Genomic DNA, 22,822 nt, shown 5'->3' on the forward strand with positions numbered 1-22,822 from the left:
CTGCTAACTGTGGCTTTTTATGTTAGGAGTTTTTCTTCAGAGCACATGTCACCTTTGATTTGTAAAAAAAGTCCTGAAATTCAGGGAGTTAAAATTTACTGTCTAAAGATAATTTAAAAAGATTTTTTTTAACTTCAATCATCAATGTGGGTGTCAATTAAGGGAATAAGGAGGTACTGATGCAACTTTGATAAATGATAGTTGACTGCATCCAAATTAAACCAAGGCCTAGGCTATACTTTTGAAGAAGAAAATATTAGGCTGAATTCATGTTAGCCTAAAAAGGCTAGGCCAATGCTGACAATTAACACAAACCAAGATCATTTAACCATTTGGGCACTTGTTTATGGCATACTAAAAGGGTCTATATAATTAGGCCTGTATGTGTACACAACCCACAAGTTGCCAATGAGTATAGACCTAGCCTAACTAGTTTAGGCCTAGGCTACTTTGTTTTCCATAGACCTAGTTTAATTGGGCCTTATACTGTGCCATATTATGTAATGTGCTATAACAGTTGTAGTAATAGCAAGAATGGTCCAGGTCTAACTAAGCCCAGGCTTAACTTAAGCTTCGGGCTTAACTCAGGATTAGGGCTTTACGTGATGCCTAGAGGCTAGCCCACCCTTTTACATTAAACTAAAAGTGATACTTTTTTAGGCTAGGCATAGCCTAGGCATACAATAACTAGGAATTAGGATAACTATATGTGCGACTGAAACTGCCATGCCTATGATTAGAAGAGCTGGCATAATGAAATCGAATTTGTGGATCGTAAAACGAGAGAGAATAGCCATGCATGTAATTACAGAAACCAGTCTGAACGTAAAATTCTCGCATTGCTTGTACATTATTCGTATTACACTAGGGCCTATGGCTAGTATGGGCCTAGGCTACACAGACTTTTTTTCATTAGATCTCCATCTTGTTCTTTCTACTTCCAAAAAATTCCTCTTCTTTTATGGTCAGTCGGAAAATCAAACAACAATATCCATGTTCTGACCGATTGCAGCATCCCCAGCACCATTTCTTTCATAATTTCGTACTTTTTCGTGTACACAAACGATAGTCTATACACTGTGAGTATGCCTGTCGCCTGCTAAAAAGTTTTCAAGTGGACCTATTTTACCACCCTGTGTGGGCGTTTTCCCTCTCGACCAATCCAAATCGGTTACATGGTTGGCCAAACTCTCTCTATATACGGCTCTGATTACTATCTAAGCGGAGCGCCACCATCGGTTGGCGCGCAGCGTACAAGAAAAATTTCTGGTTTTGATACCCCCCAGATCACCGGAAATAGCACTTCTCGGGCTTGAAAATGACCAACCAGATGTACACTTTTGCCTGAGAACCAAGTATTGCCCCAAAGTTTTTTCCATCCATAACCTTTTTGAAGATTGTCACCAGTCTCACATCATGTTCGACCTGATTGCATGTCCTATGGATCATTGCTTTTGTAGGCGATTCTACGTCACGGCCCACAATATCCGAAAGCCCCACTTTTCAAGGTTTTAAGCCGATTATTTGTTGAGAATTTGAAAATTCCCATTTCTCGTGAATAAAATCACTTGAAAACATACCCATAATGTTGGAAAAAATTCAATCTATGGACAAGCAATATAGAAAAACCTCCTTGAACCCCTAACAGACAGGTCAAAGTTGCACGAGTAAAGGAGAGTATGATGAAGAATGTTGGTGAAGAAATTTTGGAAAATTCCGACACAGTTAATTTATTGGTGTAGAAATATTGCAACCTCTTATAATGGCTATTATAAAACTTGGTTGAAGGAAATGAAAAATAGCAGATATTGTCGATATCAGGTATATCGAAACCGAACACTACACACATAGGCGTAGGTCCCGTAGGAGGCGGTGGCTGCAGCCCCCCTCCCCCCCCCCCCCCCGCAACCAAAGTTTTCCCCATCTTTTTCGGGCACCTGCTGAAAGAAAAATAAATAGCAATGAATAGCTTAAAAATGATCTCCTTGGTATTTAAAATAAAGTTCTAAGCTTGGCCGACATTACTACTGTAAAAGAGAGTTTTTGACATGAATGGATCTGTATGGTTTTTCTCCATCTACATAAGACATTTGGTTGTTTACATAGCATCCAGCGGTATACTGTGCAACTTTCACGGACTGTACGGTACACGATGCCATGCACTGTAATGACCGATGCTTGCTTATACGATATTGGCATCGATATGTTGAACGCGCGCAAAGCGCGCGAAAAATTTTGGCTTTTTTTTCGGGCAAGTCATTACAGCCCCCAAATCCAATTGGGCTCCTACGCCTTTAATTACACACATAGACAGTTTTTGAGGCTGTTCATCGTGGAACATGCATTTCAATGCTCACTGATATGATGTTATATCTGCTCTTTGCTTTACAAATTCGAACAGGCGTGTAACGAGTAATTGCCAAGGGAGGGGCGAAGTCTGTAGGCAAACTATCTAAGCGAAGCGCCACCATGAGTTGGCGCGAAGCGTACAAGAAAAATTTTGGCCGAAAATGCCTCCCAGATCGCTGGAAATGACACTTCCCAGGCCTTGTAAGTTGCATCTAATCATTGTCTATTTTGAAATTACTAGCGATGTCATAAAGAAAATTTGCTCGGGGGGGGGGGCGGTCGCCCCTTCCCGAAATGCGTCATGTACCCCGACGACTCGGTCGAGTTCAAGACCAGCCACAGTTGGTTCCATATGGCACAATTGTACAATTGTTTAAGGCGTCCATACACACACACGCGTTATGATAGACCATATATAGTATTTATATAGATACATTAGTGAGAGAGGAAAATGGAAACGTCAAAAATGGAGTTGTCGGTGTAAGGGGTAAGGTGAGGCGCACACCCCCTCCGTAATCCTTGATCTGTCACTGGCTACCCTGTGTATATTATAGGGATCGGCGCTTTAACTATGACTGTTCCTCTTTCTCTTCCCGAGGTCTTGGCTATCTTCTACTCCCTCCTTTTTTCCTTTTTCTCTCTTTTTTCTTTTTCTTTTTCCTTCCTTCCTCTCCTCCTTTTCTTTTTTTCCCCCTCCTTTTCCCTTTTTTCTTCTCTTTTTTTCTCTCCTTTTTTCCTTACCCGGGGGGCGCGCGCCCCCAACGCCCCCCTGGATACGCACCTGATAATAATCATTTCAAATACAGTCACAATTAACCTGGAAAATAATCACTTCGTTATCGCACGTTTTACCTTAGGTTTCGCTACTTTCGCTTTTTCTGCCCATGTTTTCAAACGGCATACCTTTTTCTTCACCCAGTCACCACTTCTAACGGGCATGGGCGGCGATCATGGATCAGCCAACACAAAAATGTTTCGATTTCTTAAATTTTGGGCGCTTCTGGGAGACGAGGAATTGGTAAACTGAGGAATAAATGGCGATCACTTCTTTCGAGAATATTTCCCAAAATAAAAAATTGCCGGATATTTTTATCAATTTTAGGGGTGTTGCTTACTGCCATAAGGCACGGGAAGTGCCGTTTCCTGCAATCTGAGGGATCTGCCAGACGAAAAATGTTCTTGTACGCTGCGCGCCAACCTGTGGTGGCGCTCCGCTTAGATAGTCATCACCTGCTCACGCCCCCCCCCCCCTAAAATTTATTTTCGCACGACGCCCCTGATCAAGAGTACCTTGGGTTACATCTCTGTTCAGACGTCTCTATGTTCCGACAAAAAGAAATAATTCGGGACAATTTTTTTTTATCCAAAAAAATCGTTTGTGGCAAGAACACAAGTTTTCAGACCCCAATATTGTTGTGACCAACATATTTATGGACCAAACTTTTTGGGACCAAAATTTCCCCCCCCCCCAACATTTTTTTTCCTGAAAAAAAAATGGTCTCAAAAAATTTGGTCCGAAGAAATGTTGGTCCAAACAAAATTAAGTCCCCCAAAAAATGTTATATTATATATATTATATATTATGTATTATCCCAGATCGATATCAAGCCGAATTCAGCGTGGTTTTATATACCCATGAACGTAAGAACGATAGAAGCAAAATCGTTTTCACTATTTCCCCTTACGTTCACACTGGTTAACCATTACATCTAGTTTAACCATTTGCTTGTGTTCAAGAATGTGGAAACGAAAACATGCAAGCACGTTGAAAAACAAAACTGTCAACTTCACATCCATTGGATCAAAGAAAAACCTGATTGCGTTTGTGAGTGGTCAGTTTAATGGTAAAGTTGATCCACTCTGAGCTTGGTTGAGACTGGGTGTAGGCATATAGGACCTGTTGGTCAGAGGTATGTGGTTATTTTCCCTTTTATAAAAACAAATCAAAGTCGAAAGAAACTGCAGTGCACGTTTTTACAATTTCAAAGTTATTCCTTTTACTGATATTTATTTTCTAGCTTGAAAATCGCCAGGGAAGACGATATATATATATATATATATATATATATATATATATATATATATATATATATATATATATATATATATATAGGCCTATATATATAGGCCTATATATATAGGCCTATATATATAGGCCTATATATATATATATATATATAGAGAGAGAGAGAGAGAGAGAGAGAGAGAGAGAGAGTAGGTAGGCGTCTATCTTGGCGCAGAGTGCTCTATGTCCATTGGACAGAGCGGAATATATGTTGATATAGATGAGACTAGTGGAACACTAGTAGTTGTAACTCGGAGTTTCACGCGTTATAGCGATCGTCAGACAACTTTTGGGGGAAAAACTGTTGATAAGTTTCATAACAACCTGCAATGATTTCTAGTTGTCTGACGATCGCTATAACGCGTGAAACTCCGAGTTACAACTACTAGTGTTCCACTAGTCTCATCTAGTATCAACATATATATATATATATATATATATATATATATATATATTTTTTTTTTTTTTTTTTTTAAATGCTACAAGTTCAGGAAATCTATGAGGTTCAAACGCAGGGTTGTGCTCAACAAAGTCTTGACGTATTTGCATGAGGTTGAAATTGGGAGGGGGAAAGCCCAAAGCAGGGGTCATTTTCCCGACTGAATATAAAACCCCACGACTTAACCATTTCCACCTCTGACCGACGGCTATAAAAGTAGGGGTCTCCATTTGCATCAGTCACGGGTAGTTCCCCCGTCCCCTTTGAGAAATGTTTATGAAGTGTAAGGTGTAGTCTATTTGGCATTCCAAAGTTTAATGCTAAGCTAGTGCATTGGGCATGTCAGTATAGATAGAATGTCCAGAGATCGTGATACAAAATCTGTCAGATTTTCCGTTGAGCTTTAACATTAACACCAGGGCTCTACTGGCCTCAAAACTAGACGAACAGCCTCCTTAGATCTCTGAGTAAAGATGTCAGGAGTCGTTTATAATTTCACAAGCCGGACTTGTCTGTGAGTTATTGTCATCGCGATGCTACAATTTTTGTCTACAGTGTTAAACTGCTCTCATTCGGTCATCTTTGCGGTGACAAAATGAAATTTGGTGCAATTGTGTAGTTTATGGAGTGTTAATGAAATGAGTGTCTCAGGTAATTTCAACGTCATTTGAGGTTTACATAGAGCGCGTGGTGTCATTCTTATAAAAATACTTTTCTTTCAATCGTCGATCAATTCAACCCAAAGTGCCAATAGTAAATGTTGGTAATTTGTTCGGAAAGGGTCGTTTGGGGCCATTTTGTTCTTCTCTCCCATCGGTATATAACTCTGAAAATGAAAGAAAGAGGAGTGGGGTGGGGGGGGGGCAACCAATCAAAGCCCTTGTAGAATTTCACCCTTTTTCTTTTGAGATCTGGCATTCTGGTTGTATATAGCTCATTTATGCTATTCAGTGCTTTATTTGGGGATTCCATTCAATTTTTATTTCTTCCTATACATGCAATGTGCATGAAGATATTGTAGTCAGTTGGCTGTTACAGCCTATTGGTGCTCTATGGGTCCCCATAGCTACCTTAAAAACTTAAGTTCGCAATTATTCATGTAAAATGCCAAATCTCAAAAATAGTGTGTTGCAATTCATCACAAATCTTAAATCTAATGGACCTCAAATTGTGGTGGGTATGTGCCTGATGGAAGTAGGTCACTTCGCCCAACAACCATTTCGCCCAACTGCCATTTCGCCCAACCTTACCATTTCGCCCAACCAGCCTGGTCATTTCGCCCAACCAGCCTGGTCATTTCGCCCAACAAGCCTGGTCATTTCGCCCAACCTTGATTAAAAATATGATATTTCAAAAGGAAACGTTCGGGAATTGTTAACGTTACAGAATACGAACCGAATATTAAGGAAACTTGAGGATGGATCAGTGTGTTAGGGGTTAGGTTTGATAGTAAACGTTCGAAAATTAAGGAATATTAAGGAAACTTGAAGTCCTTTACTTTGTATAACTTTAGTAAGAAAACGTTCGGGAATTGTTAACGTTACAGGATACGAACCGAATATTAAGAAAACTTGAAGTCGTGGTTAAATTGGTTACATATGTGATTACATATATGTGGTTACATTGATACAGTGGTTACATTGATTAAATATATTACTTCAATATTACGGACGGGTTTTATATATATATATATATATTTTTTTTTTTCAATTTAATAAGGAAACGTTCGGGAATTGTTAGTCAGTAGGATGGATCAGTGTTTTAGGGGTTAGGTTTGATAGTAAACGTTCGGGAATTGTTAACGTTACGGGATACGAACCGAATATTAAGGAAAGTTGAAGTCGTTGTTACATTGATACAGTGGTTACATTGATTATGATACTTCAATATTACGGACGGGTTTTATATTTTTAATTTGTTTCAATTTAATACGGAAACGTTCGGGAATTGTTAGTCGGTAGGATGGATCAGTGTTTTAGGGGTTAGGTTTGATAGGTTTTTATGGAGACCGTTTCCCCTTTGTTTGTATAATAATATAACTTCCATTGTATGCGCAACCGCCTAAAGTAGTGTAATACTATAACCCAAAATAAATCAAATTGAACTAGTGAAATAGAAAAAGTAATATTATTCTCACTGAATATGAGTAAAAAAATGGTTGGGCGAAATGACCAGGCTGGTTGGGCGAAATGGCAGTTGGGCGAAATGGTTGTTGGGCGAAGTGACCAGAAAGCTGCCTGATCATAAGATGTAGTGCCTCCCTGACCTATGAACTAATACAGTCAAAGGTCAGAAGGCACAACGTGGTATTTTGGCCACTACGGTTGTACCAAAAGTACAAAATGGCCAGACCATTCCGAATATCAGAAATAAAGTTAATTTGAGGTTTCCTAAGGATTTACAAGCCTACAAAAGCTCACTTGATTCCCATCCTTGTAATGATTTTGGATGCTTTTATCTAGCCATACGTGTTGAGGGAATTACGAAACAGGTAGGTGTGATTTATTTTTTTCTGTTGGAGAATCCCTAGTCCCCTCTCATAGGAGACGGCTTCAATAACCCCAGGGCCCCGCCCAAAAAGGTCCAGGCCCCTACCATAATTAGTGGGGAAAACTAAGTTCTTCTTATTATTATTAATTAGCTCAATCTCCTTTAGAGCTACTTATAAAGACATAAATTATAGTCTAAATATGAACGACATATGTCGAATTAAATTGGCATAGGCCTATGTCGGTTTTCGTGCTATGATTAACTTATATATTCATATTCATAGGCCCCAGAATCCAGACAGTTGAAAGTAGAATAGCTAAACGTTATGTTCACAACGTTTTTTTTTACATCAAGATTTGCATAAATGACAAACTTAGAAACCATGACCATGAAAGAACCAGTACGAAAGACCAGCAGAATCTTGATATGCTTTTGAATTGGTTGTGTAAGTATCACTATCTTCACAAGCCTATATGACCTATCCGGTCAGCTTTGCTTTCTGTCAATATATATAGTCTCATATAGCTAGGCTTGTATAGGCATTCACTTTATCGATTTCTTCCAATCAGAGCACTAAAAAAGAACATGTGACAATGGTCGTCCAATGAGAGTACGAAAAACCGACATATGCCAATTTAGTTCAAAATTATGTCGATTTCGTCCAACCAAACGGAAAACGAAATGTGATAATGATCGTCTAATGAGAGCACGATAAATTTAGGCCTACATTTGTCAATTTAAATGGGCCTATGTCGATTTCTTCCAATCAGAGCGCTTTATAACAACATGTGACACTGGTCGTCCAATGAGAGCACGAGAAACCGAGTCAATGTAATTTGACATATGTCGATTTCAGGACTTATGGCACACTATGCGTCGATTTCATTGGGGGATTACCCCTGAATTTGTAAAATACATTTATAGTTCATTAGTGAAAAATCTACTTTATAATGATTTTGCTTTCTAATACCCAGGCCTCATTTCATTTTAGGCAAAAGAAGACATTTTTTCCTCAATGAATGAACTACAGTACAACATGTTGACTTCTTGCTGACGGTAAGGATCTACTAAGGCTGCTGGCTTTTTCATTCCATAGTATATTTGAAGACACCAAAGTAATTATCACAGCACAGAAAGCTGGCTACTGTTTTTCTCCGGGTTGCACAAAAGGGAAACAGTGGATATTGATTTTCATATCTGAGAGTGCGAGTACATTCCAAAACCTATGGGTTTGGATTATTTACGAGTGACGAGCTTACCTGTCTCTCCACAACCTTAGCACTCTCATTCTACCGTGTCTAGAATGAACTGCTAACCGTTTAATACTGTGCGCCTTCCTTCTCACAAGACTACCCTCCTCTCAAAGTGATTCCATATCTTTCAACGGGGAGACTGCCCTCTTCAACTCCATATACGTTAGTACACTCTTCCTCTGTCATTAAGTCCTCAATGTACAAATACCACACTGGTCAAAGCCAAGCCAATACCCACTCTTAGTACATTTAATACATGAACCGACCTAGTGCCAAAATAATTTACTCCCCCAATTTTTTTTCTTAAACTATTAGCTTCAAACTATACATTAGGTTCAAAAACCGGTTCAAAATATTACCTTAAGGTCAAAATATTGAACTCACCAATGAAATATGGATGATCGTTGGCAGTTTCCTTGATAGTGACCGTTTGGCTGCCTTGCATCCCGGGGGGCGATTTTTTTCTCCCCAAACAGGTTTACCTATGAGCGTGAAATCCTGCCTCCTGATTGGTTCAGAGGTATACGCATCATGAATATTCATGAGCTGAGCTGCAATGCTGTGAGCTCAGCTCGTGAATATTCATGATGCGTATACCTCTGAACCAATCAGGAGGCAGGATTTTACGCCCATAGGTAAACCTGTTTGGGGAAAAAAATTCGCTCCGGGGGGGGGGGGTGGGGGGGTGGGGGGAGGAGGCCGGAAGCGAATTTCTTTTTTTCTGAACCTTTCGGGCAGTGTACGTAGAGTTTAGCCAATCATAGCGAGGCTGTGTTGATGACGTACTACTCAGTAAAGATGGCGGCGTGCTTACCAAAGGTTGAAGTGGGGAAATCACATTCGATAAGTCAACATAATTGTTGTACTACAGCAGATAGTATTAAGGTATGTAGGCCTTGCAATAATGACATTACACTGAATCATTGTGTACAACTTACGTGACGTTTACATCGGTTTCTTTGTTGAAAAAACGGCGATGTATGATCGCTGTCTGATGTAGCCTACAAATTTACAATGTCTTCAGATGGACATGACACTGTACTCAGTACTGTAGTACTGGTACAGTAGTATGTTACGTACTTACAGTTTACACACATGTTCTCAGCAATATTTGTACACATATATATAAGATGACCATGCACTAAAACCATGATATAACTTATAATATCGATTTTCAATTCATAATATAATACTTGGACATAACTACTTGGACATGAGAAAAAGTGGGGGGAAAATCCACACAGGGGCTCGAACTCGCGGTCTTTCGTTTTCCACCTTATGTTATTGAAGCGACGCATTTACCCGACTGACCATCTTTACTGAGTAATATGTCATCAACACAGCCTCGCTCTGATTGGCTAAACTCCACGTACACTGCCCGAAAGGTTCAGGAAAAAAAAATTCGCAGGCGGGAATGGAGACAAGTAAGCTCGTCACTCCTAAATATCCAAACCAGTAAGTTTTGGGATATTCACTTCGCCACTCACTTACCTGTCTCCCCACAAACTTATCACCGAGTGGCACTGCCCGACAATGGGAGGCATGAGGGGTAGACGTAGTACCCGCCAGACATCGCATCACCGTGCTGCCAAATGCCGACTCAATCTGTAAAGTTTTAGATAAGTAACAAGCTACGGATGTTGTCTGCGTGCTCCAGGCTGCTGCTTTGAGTATATCCTCACCGCCACACCAGCAAAAAGTGCCGGTGATGCTGTCACCCCTTTTCTATCGTGGTCTCTGGTTTTTGCTGAGTCGATAGCACAGGGTCTAATCACAACTGAGAGCCATCTGGAAAGGGTATCCTTGATGCCCCCGAAAACGGTGCCGTGGTATGATAAATAGGCTTGTAGTTGTCCCATGAAGGTTCTCTGTTCTCTTCAGTCACCATATGAGAGCTCTGATTGGACACCACAGTTTGTCTCCGGTGACAGATGCCATCGTTTTGATCTCCGGGACAAAAATATCACTGGCACAAAGGATAAGACCTGGTTCTTAGCAATAAAAGTTGCGTCTGGAACCATCCTAACGCAGTGATTTTCAAATCTAATGTAGTTGTCTTTAGTGGATTAAGCTTGGAGACAGCTCTTTTTCTTGCTGACGACACTGCAATGAGAAACATCGTTTCTTTGTTAATGCCGCCAAAGGGGCCGAAGACATTGGTTCATATGGTTACTTTGTTAGAGCTCGAAGTACTGCTGATGCACCCCATCACGGCGCTAACCGTCTGACCCTCGGTCTCTTCTTCGCCCAACCCCTGATGAGTTGTGCTATGGAATACAAAATGGAGTACTGCGTATTCGTTTTAGAGATACCGCACAATCGATTGAACGGTACAGCACATTCGACTTAAAGGTACAACACATTCCATTTAATGGAACCGCAAATTCGATTGAACGGTACCGCACATTCGATTGAACGGTAACGCAAATTCGATTTAAAGGTACATCACATTCGATTGAACGGTACCGCACATTCGATTAAACGGTACCGCACAATTGAGGATGAGGTACAGCACATTCGATTGAACGGTACCGCACATTCGAATGTGCGGTACCGCATTTTCGAGTTATCGGTTAAGCACATTCGATTGAACGGTACCGCACATTCGATTGAACAGTACCGCACATTCGATTTATCTGGATCGCACAATAGATTGAACGGTACCGCACATTCGAATTAACGGTACCGCACATTCGATTTAACGGTACCACACATTTGATTAAATGGTATCGAACATTCGATTTAACGGTAACACACATTCGAACAACCCGGTACTACACATTCGATTTAACGGTACCGCAATTTTGTTTAACGGTACCGCACATTCGAATGTGCGGTACCGCACATCCGCACATTCGAATGTGAGTTACCGCACATTCGATTTAACGGTACGGCATATTCGGTTGAATGGTAAAGCATATTCGAATGTGCGGTACCGTTCAATCGAATGTGCGGTACATTTGAATGTGCGGTACCGTTAAACCAAATTGCGGTACCGTTAAATCGAATGTATGAGGTACATCACATTCGATTTAACGGTACCGCATATTCGAATGTGCGGTACAGCATTTTCGAATTAACGGTAAAGCATTCGATTGATCGGTACCGCTCAATCAAATGTGCGGTAGAGCCCATTCGATTAAAAGGTACCACACATTCGATTTAACGGTACAGCACATTCGATTAAACGGTACCAAGCATTCGATTTAACGGTACCGGAATTTGGTTTAACGGTACCGTACATTGGAATATTCGGTATACCGCACATTCGATTGAACGGTACCGCACATTCGAATGTGAGGTATACCGCACATTCGATTTAGGGGTATAGGCACATTCGATTGAATGGTCATGCACATTCGAAAGCGCGGTACCGCATATTCTAATTAACGGTAAAACACATTTGATTGAACGATAACTCTCAATCGAATGTGCGGTACCGTACATTCGATTTCACGGTACTGCATTTTCGATTCACCGTTACTGCACATTCGATTTACAGGTAAAACGCCATAGATTCAACCCTAACGCACATTCGATTTAACGGTACCGCACATTCGATTTAACGGTACCGCAATTTGGTTTAACGGTACCGAACATTCGAATATTCGATACCGCATATTCGATTGAACGGTAAAGTACATCGATTGAACGGTACCGCTCAATCGAATGTAAGGTACCGCACATTCGAGTGAACGGTACCGCACATTCGAGTGAAAGGTACCGCATATTCGATTGAAGATTACCGCACATTCAACTTAACGGTCCCGCACATTATATTTAACGGTACTGCACATTCCATTGATCGGTACCGCACATTCTATTAAACGGTACTGCACATTCCACTGATCGGTACCGCACATTCGATTGATCGGAACCCCACATTCTCTTGATCGGTACCGCACATTCGATGTAACGGCACCGTACAATCGATCTAACGGTACTGCATATTCGAATGAACGGTACCGTACATTCGTTTGAACGATACCGCACATTCAATTAAACGGTACCGCACATTCGATTTAACGGTACTTCACATTCCATTGATCGGTATCGCACATTCGATTGATCGGAACCCCACTCTCTTGAACGGCACCACACATTCGATTGAAGCTTACCGCACATTCGACTTAACGAAGTTAACGGTACCCTACATTCAATTGATCGGTACCGCACATTCGATATTGGTCGGTACCGCATATTCGATTAAACGATACCGCACATTCCATTTAAAGGTACCGCACATTCGATTAAACGATACCGCACATTCTATTGAACGATACCGCACATTCGATTTAACGGTACCTCACATTCGAATGTGCGGTACTGCACATTGGATTTATCGGTATCGCACATTCGATTTAACGGTACCGCATATTCGATTTAACGGTACCGCAAAATTAATTGAACGGTACCGCACATTCGTTTTAACGGTATACCGCACATTCGATTTAACGTTTGCGGATATCCGATTTAACGTTACCGCACAATAGATTCAACGGTACCTCACAATAGATTTAACGGTACTGCACATTCGATTTAAAGTTACCGGAAAAACGATTGAACGGTACCGCACATTCGATTTAACGGTACCGCACATTCGATTTAACGGTACCGCACATTTGATTTGACGGCACTGTACAATCGATTTAACGGTATCGCAGTTTCGCTTTAACGGTATCGCACATCCGAATTAACGGTATTGCTGATCCGAATGAGTGGTACCGTACATTCGTTTGAACGGTACCGCAAATTCTATTTAACGGTACAACACATTCGATTTAACGGTACCGCACTTTCGATTGAACGGTATCGCTCAATCGATTTACCGGTACGGCACTTTCTATTGAACGGCACGCCACAATAGATTTAACGTTACTGTATATTCTATTATACGGTACTGCATATTCAATTGAACGGTACGGCACATTTAATTTTACGGTACCGCACATTCGATAATTATACCGCAAAAACGATTGAACGGTACCGCACCTTCCATTTAACGGTACCGTACATTCTATTTATCTGTAACGCAAATTCGATTGATCGGTACCGCACATTCTATTAATCGGTACAGCAAATTCAAATAATCGGTACCACGCTTTCGACTTAATGTTACTGCTACTTCAATTTAACGGTACTGCACGTTCGATTAAGCGGTACCGCACATTCGATTGATAGGTAACGCACATTCGGTAGATCGGTACTGCACATTCGATTTATCGGTACGCAAATACGATTTAGTGGTACTGCACATTCGATTTAGCGGTATCGCACATTCGATTGATAAGTAACGCACATTCCATTGATCGGTACTGGACATTCGATTTGACAGTACTGCACATTCGATTGATTGATACCGCACATTCGATTTATCGGTACAGCAAATTTATCAATCGGCACGGTACATTACATTGATCGGTACCGCACATTCTATTTAACGATCGCATATTCGATTTAATGGTATACCTTACATTCAATTTAATGGTACTGCACATTCGATTAAAATGGTACCGCACCTTTCATATAACGGTACCGCACATACATTCGATTTAGTGGTACAGCACATTCGATTGATCCATACCGCACATTCGATTAATCGGTACAGCACATTCGATTGATCGGTACCGTACATTCGATTGTTCGGTACCGCACATTCGATTTATCGGTACCGCACATTCAATTGATCGGTACAGCACATTCGATTAGTAGGTAACGCACATTCGATTTATCGGTACCGCACATTCGATTTATCGGTACAGCACATTCGACTTAACGATACCACACATTCGATTGATCGATATCGCACATTCGATTCAACGGTACCGCACATTCGATTGATCGGTACCGCACATTCGATTAATCGGTACCGTACATTCGATTGGTCGGTACCGCAAATTCGATTGATCGGTACCGCACGTTCGATTGATAGGTACCGCACATTCGACTAATCCTTACCGCACATTCGATTGTTCGGTACCACACATTCGATTAATAGGTACCGCACATTCGATTTATCGGTACCGCACATTCGATTTATCGGTACAGCACATTCGATTGATCGGTACAGCACATTCGATTGATCGGTACCGCACATTCGATTTATCGGTACCGAATATTCGATTGATCGGTACCACACATTCGATCGCTCGATACCGAACATTCGATTGATCAATACCGCACATACGATTGATCGGTACCGAACATTCGACTTAACGATACCACACATTCGATTTAACGGTACAGCACATTCGATTAAATGGTACCGCAAATGCATTCGATTTAGCGGTACAGCACATTCGATTGATCTGTACCGTACCATCCATTTAACGGTACCGTATATTCTATTTATCTGTAACGCAAATTCGATTGATCGGTACCGCACATTCAATTAATCGGTACCTCACATTCAAATAATCGGTACCGCACATTCAATTAATCGGTACCGCACATTCTATTAATCGGTACCGTTCATTCGATTGAACAGTACCGCACATTCGATCGCCCGGTACCGAACATTCGATTGATCAATACCGCACATACGATTGATCGGTATCGAACATTCGACTTAACGATACCACACATTCGATTGATCGATATCGCACATTCGATTCAACGGTACCGCACATACGATTGATCGGTACCGCACATTCGATTAATCAGTACCGCACATTCGATTGATCGGTACCTTACATTCGATTGGTCGGTACCGCACATTCAATTGATCGGTACCGCTCATTCGATTGGTCGGTACAGCAAATTCGATTTAATGGTACCACGCATTCGACTTAATGTTTTTTATACTTAAAATTAACGGTACTGCACATTCGATTCAACGGTACCTTACATTCGATTTAACGGTACAGCACATTCGATTAAATGGTACCGCACCTTTCATATAACGGTACCGCAAATGCATTCGATTTAGCGGTACAGCACATTCGATTGATACATACCGAACATTCGATAGATCGGTACTGCACATTCGATTGATCGGTACGCAAATACGATTTAGTGGTACTGCACATTCGATTTAGCGGTACCGCACATTCGATTCAACGGTACCGCACATTCGATTTAACGGTACAGCACATTCGATGAAATGGTACCGCACCTTTCATAAAACGGTACCGCAAATGCATTCGATTTATCGGTACCGCACATTTGATTGATCCATACCGCACATTCGATTAATCGGAACAGCACACTCGATTGGTCGGTACCTTACATTCGATTGGTCGGTACCGCACATTCAATTGATCGGTACCGCTCATTCGATTGATCGGTACCGCACATTCGATTGATAGGTACCGCACATTCGATTGATCGTTACCGCACATTCGACTAATCGTTACAGCACATTCGATTGATCGGTACCGCACATTCGATTGATCGGTACCGCACATTCGATTGATCGGTACCGCACATCCGATTGATCCGTACAGCACAATTGATTGATCGGTACCGCACATTCGATTGGTCGGTACCACACATTCGATTGATCGGTACCGCACATTCGATTGAACGGTACCGCACATTCGATTGGTCGGTACCACACATTAGATTGATCGGTACCGCACATTCCATTGATCGGTATCGCACATTCCATTGATCGGTACAGCACATTCGATTGATCGGTACGGAACTTCGATTGATCGGTACCGCACATTCGATAGATCGATACCGCACATTCGAACTAACGGTACCGCACATTCGATAAAACGATACCAACCATTCGATTGATCGGTACGGAACATTCGATTGATCGGTACAGAACATTCGATTGATCGGTATCGCACATTCGATTTAACGATACCGCACATTCGACTGATCGAAATGGAACATTCGATTGAACGGTACCGCACAATCGATTGATCGGTATCGCACATTCGATTGGTCGGTACCACGCATTCGATTGATCGGTACCAAACATTCGATTTAACGATACCAAACATTCCATTGATCGGTACCGCACATTCGATTGATCGGTACCACACGATCGATTGATCGGTACCGCACATTCGATTTAACGATACCAAACATTCGATTGATCGGTACGGAACATTCGATCGATCGGTACCGCACTTTCGATAGATCGATACCGCATATTCGATTGATCGGTATCGCACATTCGATTTAACGATACCGCACATTGGATTGATCGATACGGAACATTCGATAGATGGTACGGAACATTCGATTGATCGGTACGGAACATTCGATAGATCGGAACCGCACATTCGAACTAACTGTACCAAACATTCGATTGATCGGTACGGAACATTCGTTTGAACGGTACCGTACATTCGATTGATCGATACCGCACATTCGATTGATCAGTAGTGAATATTCGATTTATCGATACCGAATATTCGATAGATTGGTACCGAACATTCGATTTAACGATACCAAACATTCCATTGATCGGTACCGCACATTCGATTGATCGGTACCGCACAATCGATTGATCGGTACGGAACATTCGATTGATCGGTACCGAACATTCGATTGATCGGTACCGCAATGTCGATTGATCGATACCGCACATTCGATAGATCTATACCGCACATTCGATCGATCGGTACGGAACATTCGATTGATGGGTACCGAGCATTCAAGTGATCGGTACCGCATATTCGATTGATCGGTACGGCACAATCGATTGATCGGTACCGCACATTCAATTGATCCGTATTGCACATTCGATTGGTTGGTACCGCACTTTCGATTAATAGGTATCGCACATTCGATTTAACGATACCGCACATTCGATTGATCGGTACGGAACATTCGATTGATCGGTACCGAATATTCGATTTATCGGTACCGCACATTCGATTGATCGGTATCGCACATTCGATTGATCGGTACCAAACATTCGATTTAACGATACCAAACATTCCATTGATCGGTACCGCACATTCGATTGATCGGTACCGAACGATCGATTGATCGGTACCGCACATTCGATTTAACGATACCAAACATTCGATTGATCGGTACGGAACATTCGATCGATCGGTACCGCACTTTCGATAGATCGATACCGCACATTCGATTGATCGGTATCGCACATTCGATTTAACGATACCGCACATTCAATTGATCGGTACCGCTCATTCGATTGATCGGTACCGCACATTCGATTGATAGGTACCGCACATTCGATTGATCGTTACCGCACATTCGACTAATCGTTACAGCACATTCGATTGATCGGTACCGCACATTCGATTGATCGGTACCGCACATTCGATTGATCGGTACCGCACATCCGATTGATCCGTACAGCACAATTGATTGATCGGTACCGCACATTCGATTGGTCGGTACCACACATTCGATTGATCGGTACCGCACATTCGATTGAACGGTACCGCACATTCGATTGGTCGGTACCACACATTAGATTGATCGGTACCGCACATTCCATTGATCGGTATCGCACATTCCATTGATCGGTACAGCACATTCGATTGATCGGTACGGAACTTCGATTGATCGGTACCGCACATTCGATAGATCGATACCGCACATTCGAACTAACGGTACCGCACATTCGATAAAACGATACCAACCATTCGATTGATCGGTACGGAACATTCGATTGATCGGTACAGAACATTCGATTGATCGGTATCGCACATTCGATTTAACGATACCGCACATTCGACTGATCGAAATGGAACATTCGATTGAACGGTACCGCACAATCGATTGATCGGTATCGCACATTCGATTGGTCGGTACCACGCATTCGATTGATCGGTACCAAACATTCGATTTAACGATACCAAACATTCCATTGATCGGTACCGCACATTCGATTGATCGGTACCACACGATCGATTGATCGGTACCGCACATTCGATTTAACGATACCAAACATTCGATTGATCGGTACGGAACATTCGATCGATCGGTACCGCACTTTCGATAGATCGATACCGCATATTCGATTGATCGGTATCGCACATTCGATTTAACGATACCGCACATTGGATTGATCGATACGGAACATTCGATAGATGGTACGGAACATTCGATTGATCGGTACGGAACATTCGATAGATCGGAACCGCACATTCGAACTAACTGTACCAAACATTCGATTGATCGGTACGGAACATTCGTTTGAACGGTACCGTACATTCGATTGATCGATACCGCACATTCGATTGATCAGTAGTGAATATTCGATTTATCGATACCGAATATTCGATAGATTGGTACCGAACATTCGATTTAACGATACCAAACATTCCATTGATCGGTACCGCACATTCGATTGATCGGTACCGCACAATCGATTGATCGGTACGGAACATTCGATTGATCGGTACCGAACATTCGATTGATCGGTACCGCAATGTCGATTGATCGATACCGCACATTCGATGGATCTATACCGCACATTCGATCGATCGGTACGGAACATTCGATTGATGGGTACCGAGCATTCAAGTGATCGGTACCGCATATTCGATTGATCGGTACGGCACAATCGATTGATCGGTACCGCACATTCAATTGATCCGTATTGCACATTCGATTGGTTGGTACCGCACTTTCGATTAATAGGTATCGCACATTCGATTTAACGATACCGCACATTCGATTGATCGGTACGGAACATTCGATTGATCGGTACCGAATATTCGATTTATCGGTACCGCACATTCGATTGATCGGTATCGCACATTCGATTGATCGGTACCAAACATTCGATTTAACGATACCAAACATTCCATTGATCGGTACCGCACATTCGATTGATCGGTACCGAACGATCGATTGATCGGTACCGCACATTCGATTTAACGATACCAAACATTCGATTGATCGGTACGGAACATTCGATCGATCGGTACCGCACTTTCGATAGATCGATACCGCACATTCGATTGATCGGTATCGCACATTCGATTTAACGATACCGCACATTCAATTGATCGGTACCGCTCATTCGATTGATCGGTACCGCACATTCGATTGATAGGTACCGCACATTCGATTGATCGTTACCGCACATTCGACTAATCGTTACAGCACATTCGATTGATCGGTACCGCACATTCGATTGATCGGTACCGCACATTCGATTGATCGGTACCGCACATCCGATTGATCCGTACAGCACAATTGATTGATCGGTACCGCACATTCGATTGGTCGGTACCACACATTCGATTGATTGGTACCGCACATTCGATTGAACGGTAGCGCACATTCGATTGGTCGGTACCACACATTAGATTGATCGGTACCGCACATTCCATTGATCGGTATCGCACATTCCATTGATCGGTACAGCACATTCGATTGATCGGTACGGAACTTCGATTGATCGGTACCGCACATTCGATAGATCGATACCGCACATTCGAACTAACGGTACCGCACATTCGATAAAACGATACCAACCATTCGATTGATCGGTACGGAACATTCGATTGATCGGTACAGAACATTCGATTGATCGGTATCGCACATTCGATTTAACGATACCGCACATTCGACTGATCGAAATGGAACATTCGATTGAACGGTACCGCACAATCGATTGATCGGTATCGCACATTCGATTGGTCGGTACCACGCATTCGATTGATCGGTACCAAACATTCGATTTAACGATACCAAACATTCCATTGATCGGTACCGCACATTCGATTGATCGGTACCACACGATCGATTGATCGGTACCGCACATTCGATTTAACGATACCAAACATTCGATTGATCGGTACGGAACATTCGATCGATCGGTACCGCACTTTCGATAGATCGATACCGCATATTCGATTGATCGGTATCGCACATTCGATTTAACGATACCGCACATTGGATTGATCGATACGGAACATTCGATAGATGGTACGGAACATTCGATTGATCGGTACGGAACATTCGATAGATCGGAACCGCACATTCGAACTAACTGTACCAAACATTCGATTGATCGGTACGGAACATTCGTTTGAACGGTACCGTACATTCGATTGATCGATACCGCACATTCGATTGATCAGTAGTGAATATTCGATTTATCGATACCGAATATTCGATAGATTGGTACCGAACATTCGATTTAACGATACCAAACATTCCATTGATCGGTACCGCACATTCGATTGATCGGTACCGCACAATCGATTGATCGGTACGGAACATTCGATTGATCGGTACCGAACATTCGATTGATCGGTACCGCAATGTCGATTGATCGATACCGCACATTCGATGGATCTATACCGCACATTCGATCGATCGGTACGGAACATTCGATTGATGGGTACCGAGCATTCAAGTGATCGGTACCGCATATTCGATTGATCGGTACGGCACAATCGATTGATCGGTACCGCACATTCAATTGATCCGTATTGCACATTCGATTGGTTGGTACCGCACTTTCGATTAATAGGTATCGCACATTCGATTTAACGATACCGCACATTCGATTGATCGGTACGGAACATTCGATTGATCGGTACCGAATATTCGATTTATCGGTACCGCACATTCGATTGATCGGTATCGCACATTCGATTGATTGGTACCAAACATTCGATTTAACGATACCAAACATTCCATTGATCGGTACCGCACATTCGATTGATCGGTACCGAACGATCGATTGATCGGTACCGCACATTCGATTTAACGATACCAAACATTCGATTGATCGGTACGGAACATTCGATCGATCGGTACCGCACTTTCGATAGATCGATACCGCACATTCGATTGATCGGTATCGCACATTCGCTTTAACGATACCGCACATTCGATTGATCGATACGGAACATTCGATAGATGGTACGGAACATTCGATTGATCGGTACCGCACATTCGATTCATCGATACCGCATATTCGATTGATCGATACCAAACATTCGATTGATCAATACGGCACATTCGAATAATCGGTACCGCACATTCGATTGATCGGTACTGCACATTCGATTGATCAATACCGTACATTCGATTGATCGGTATCGCACATTCGATTTAACGATACCATACATTCGATTGATCGGTACGGAACATTCGATTGATCGGTACAGAACATTCGATTGATCGGTACCGCACATTCAATTGATCGGAACCGCACATTCGAACTAACGATACCAAACATTCGATTGATCGGTACGGAACATTCATTTTAACGGTACCGCACATTCCATTGATCGGTACCGCACATTCCATTGATCGATACCGGACATTCGATTGATCGGTATCGCACATTCGATTTAACGATACCGCACATTCGATTGATCGGTACGGAACATTCGATTGATCTGTATCGCACATTCGATTTAACGATACCAAACATTCCATTGATCGATACCGCACATTCGATTGATCGGTACCGCACATTAAATAGATCGATAAAGCACATTCGATTTAACGATACCAAACATTCCATTGATCGGTACGATACATTCGATAGATCGGTACCGAACATTCGATTGATTGGTACCGCACATTCGATTGATCGGAACCGCACATTCGAACTAACGGTACCGCACATTCGACTTAACGATAACAAACATTCTATTGATCGGTACCGCACCTTCGATTGATCGGTACCGCACATTCGATAGATCGATACCGCACATTCGATTGTTCGGTACCGCACATTCGAATTTACGGTACCGCACATTCGATTGATCGGTAACGCCTATTCAATTGATCGATACCGCACAATCGATTGATCGGTACCGCACATTCGATTGATCGGTAACGCATATTCAATTGATCGATACCACACAATCCATTGATCGGTACCGCACATTCGTTTGATCGGTAACGCATATTCAATTGATCGATACCGCACATTCGATTGATCGGTACGGAACATTCGATTGATCCGTACCGCATATTCGAATGATCGGTACCGCACATTCCATTGATCGGTATCGCACATTCGATTGATCGGTACCGCACATTCGGTAGATCGATACCGCACATTCGATTGTTCGGTACCGCACATTCGATTTAACGGTACCTCTCATTCGAATGATCGATATCGTACATTCGATTTAACGATACCGCACATTCGATTGATCGGTACGGAATTCGATTGATCGGTACCGCACATTCGATTAGTCGATACCAAACATTCGATTGATCGGTACTGCACATTCGATTTAACGATACCAAACATTCCATTGATCGGTACCTCACATTCGATTGATCGGTACCTCACATTCGATTTAT

This window comes from Apostichopus japonicus, chromosome 6, assembly GCF_037975245.1.
Source record: "Apostichopus japonicus isolate 1M-3 chromosome 6, ASM3797524v1, whole genome shotgun sequence".
NCBI classification, from domain to species: domain Eukaryota; kingdom Metazoa; phylum Echinodermata; class Holothuroidea; order Aspidochirotida; family Stichopodidae; genus Apostichopus; species Apostichopus japonicus.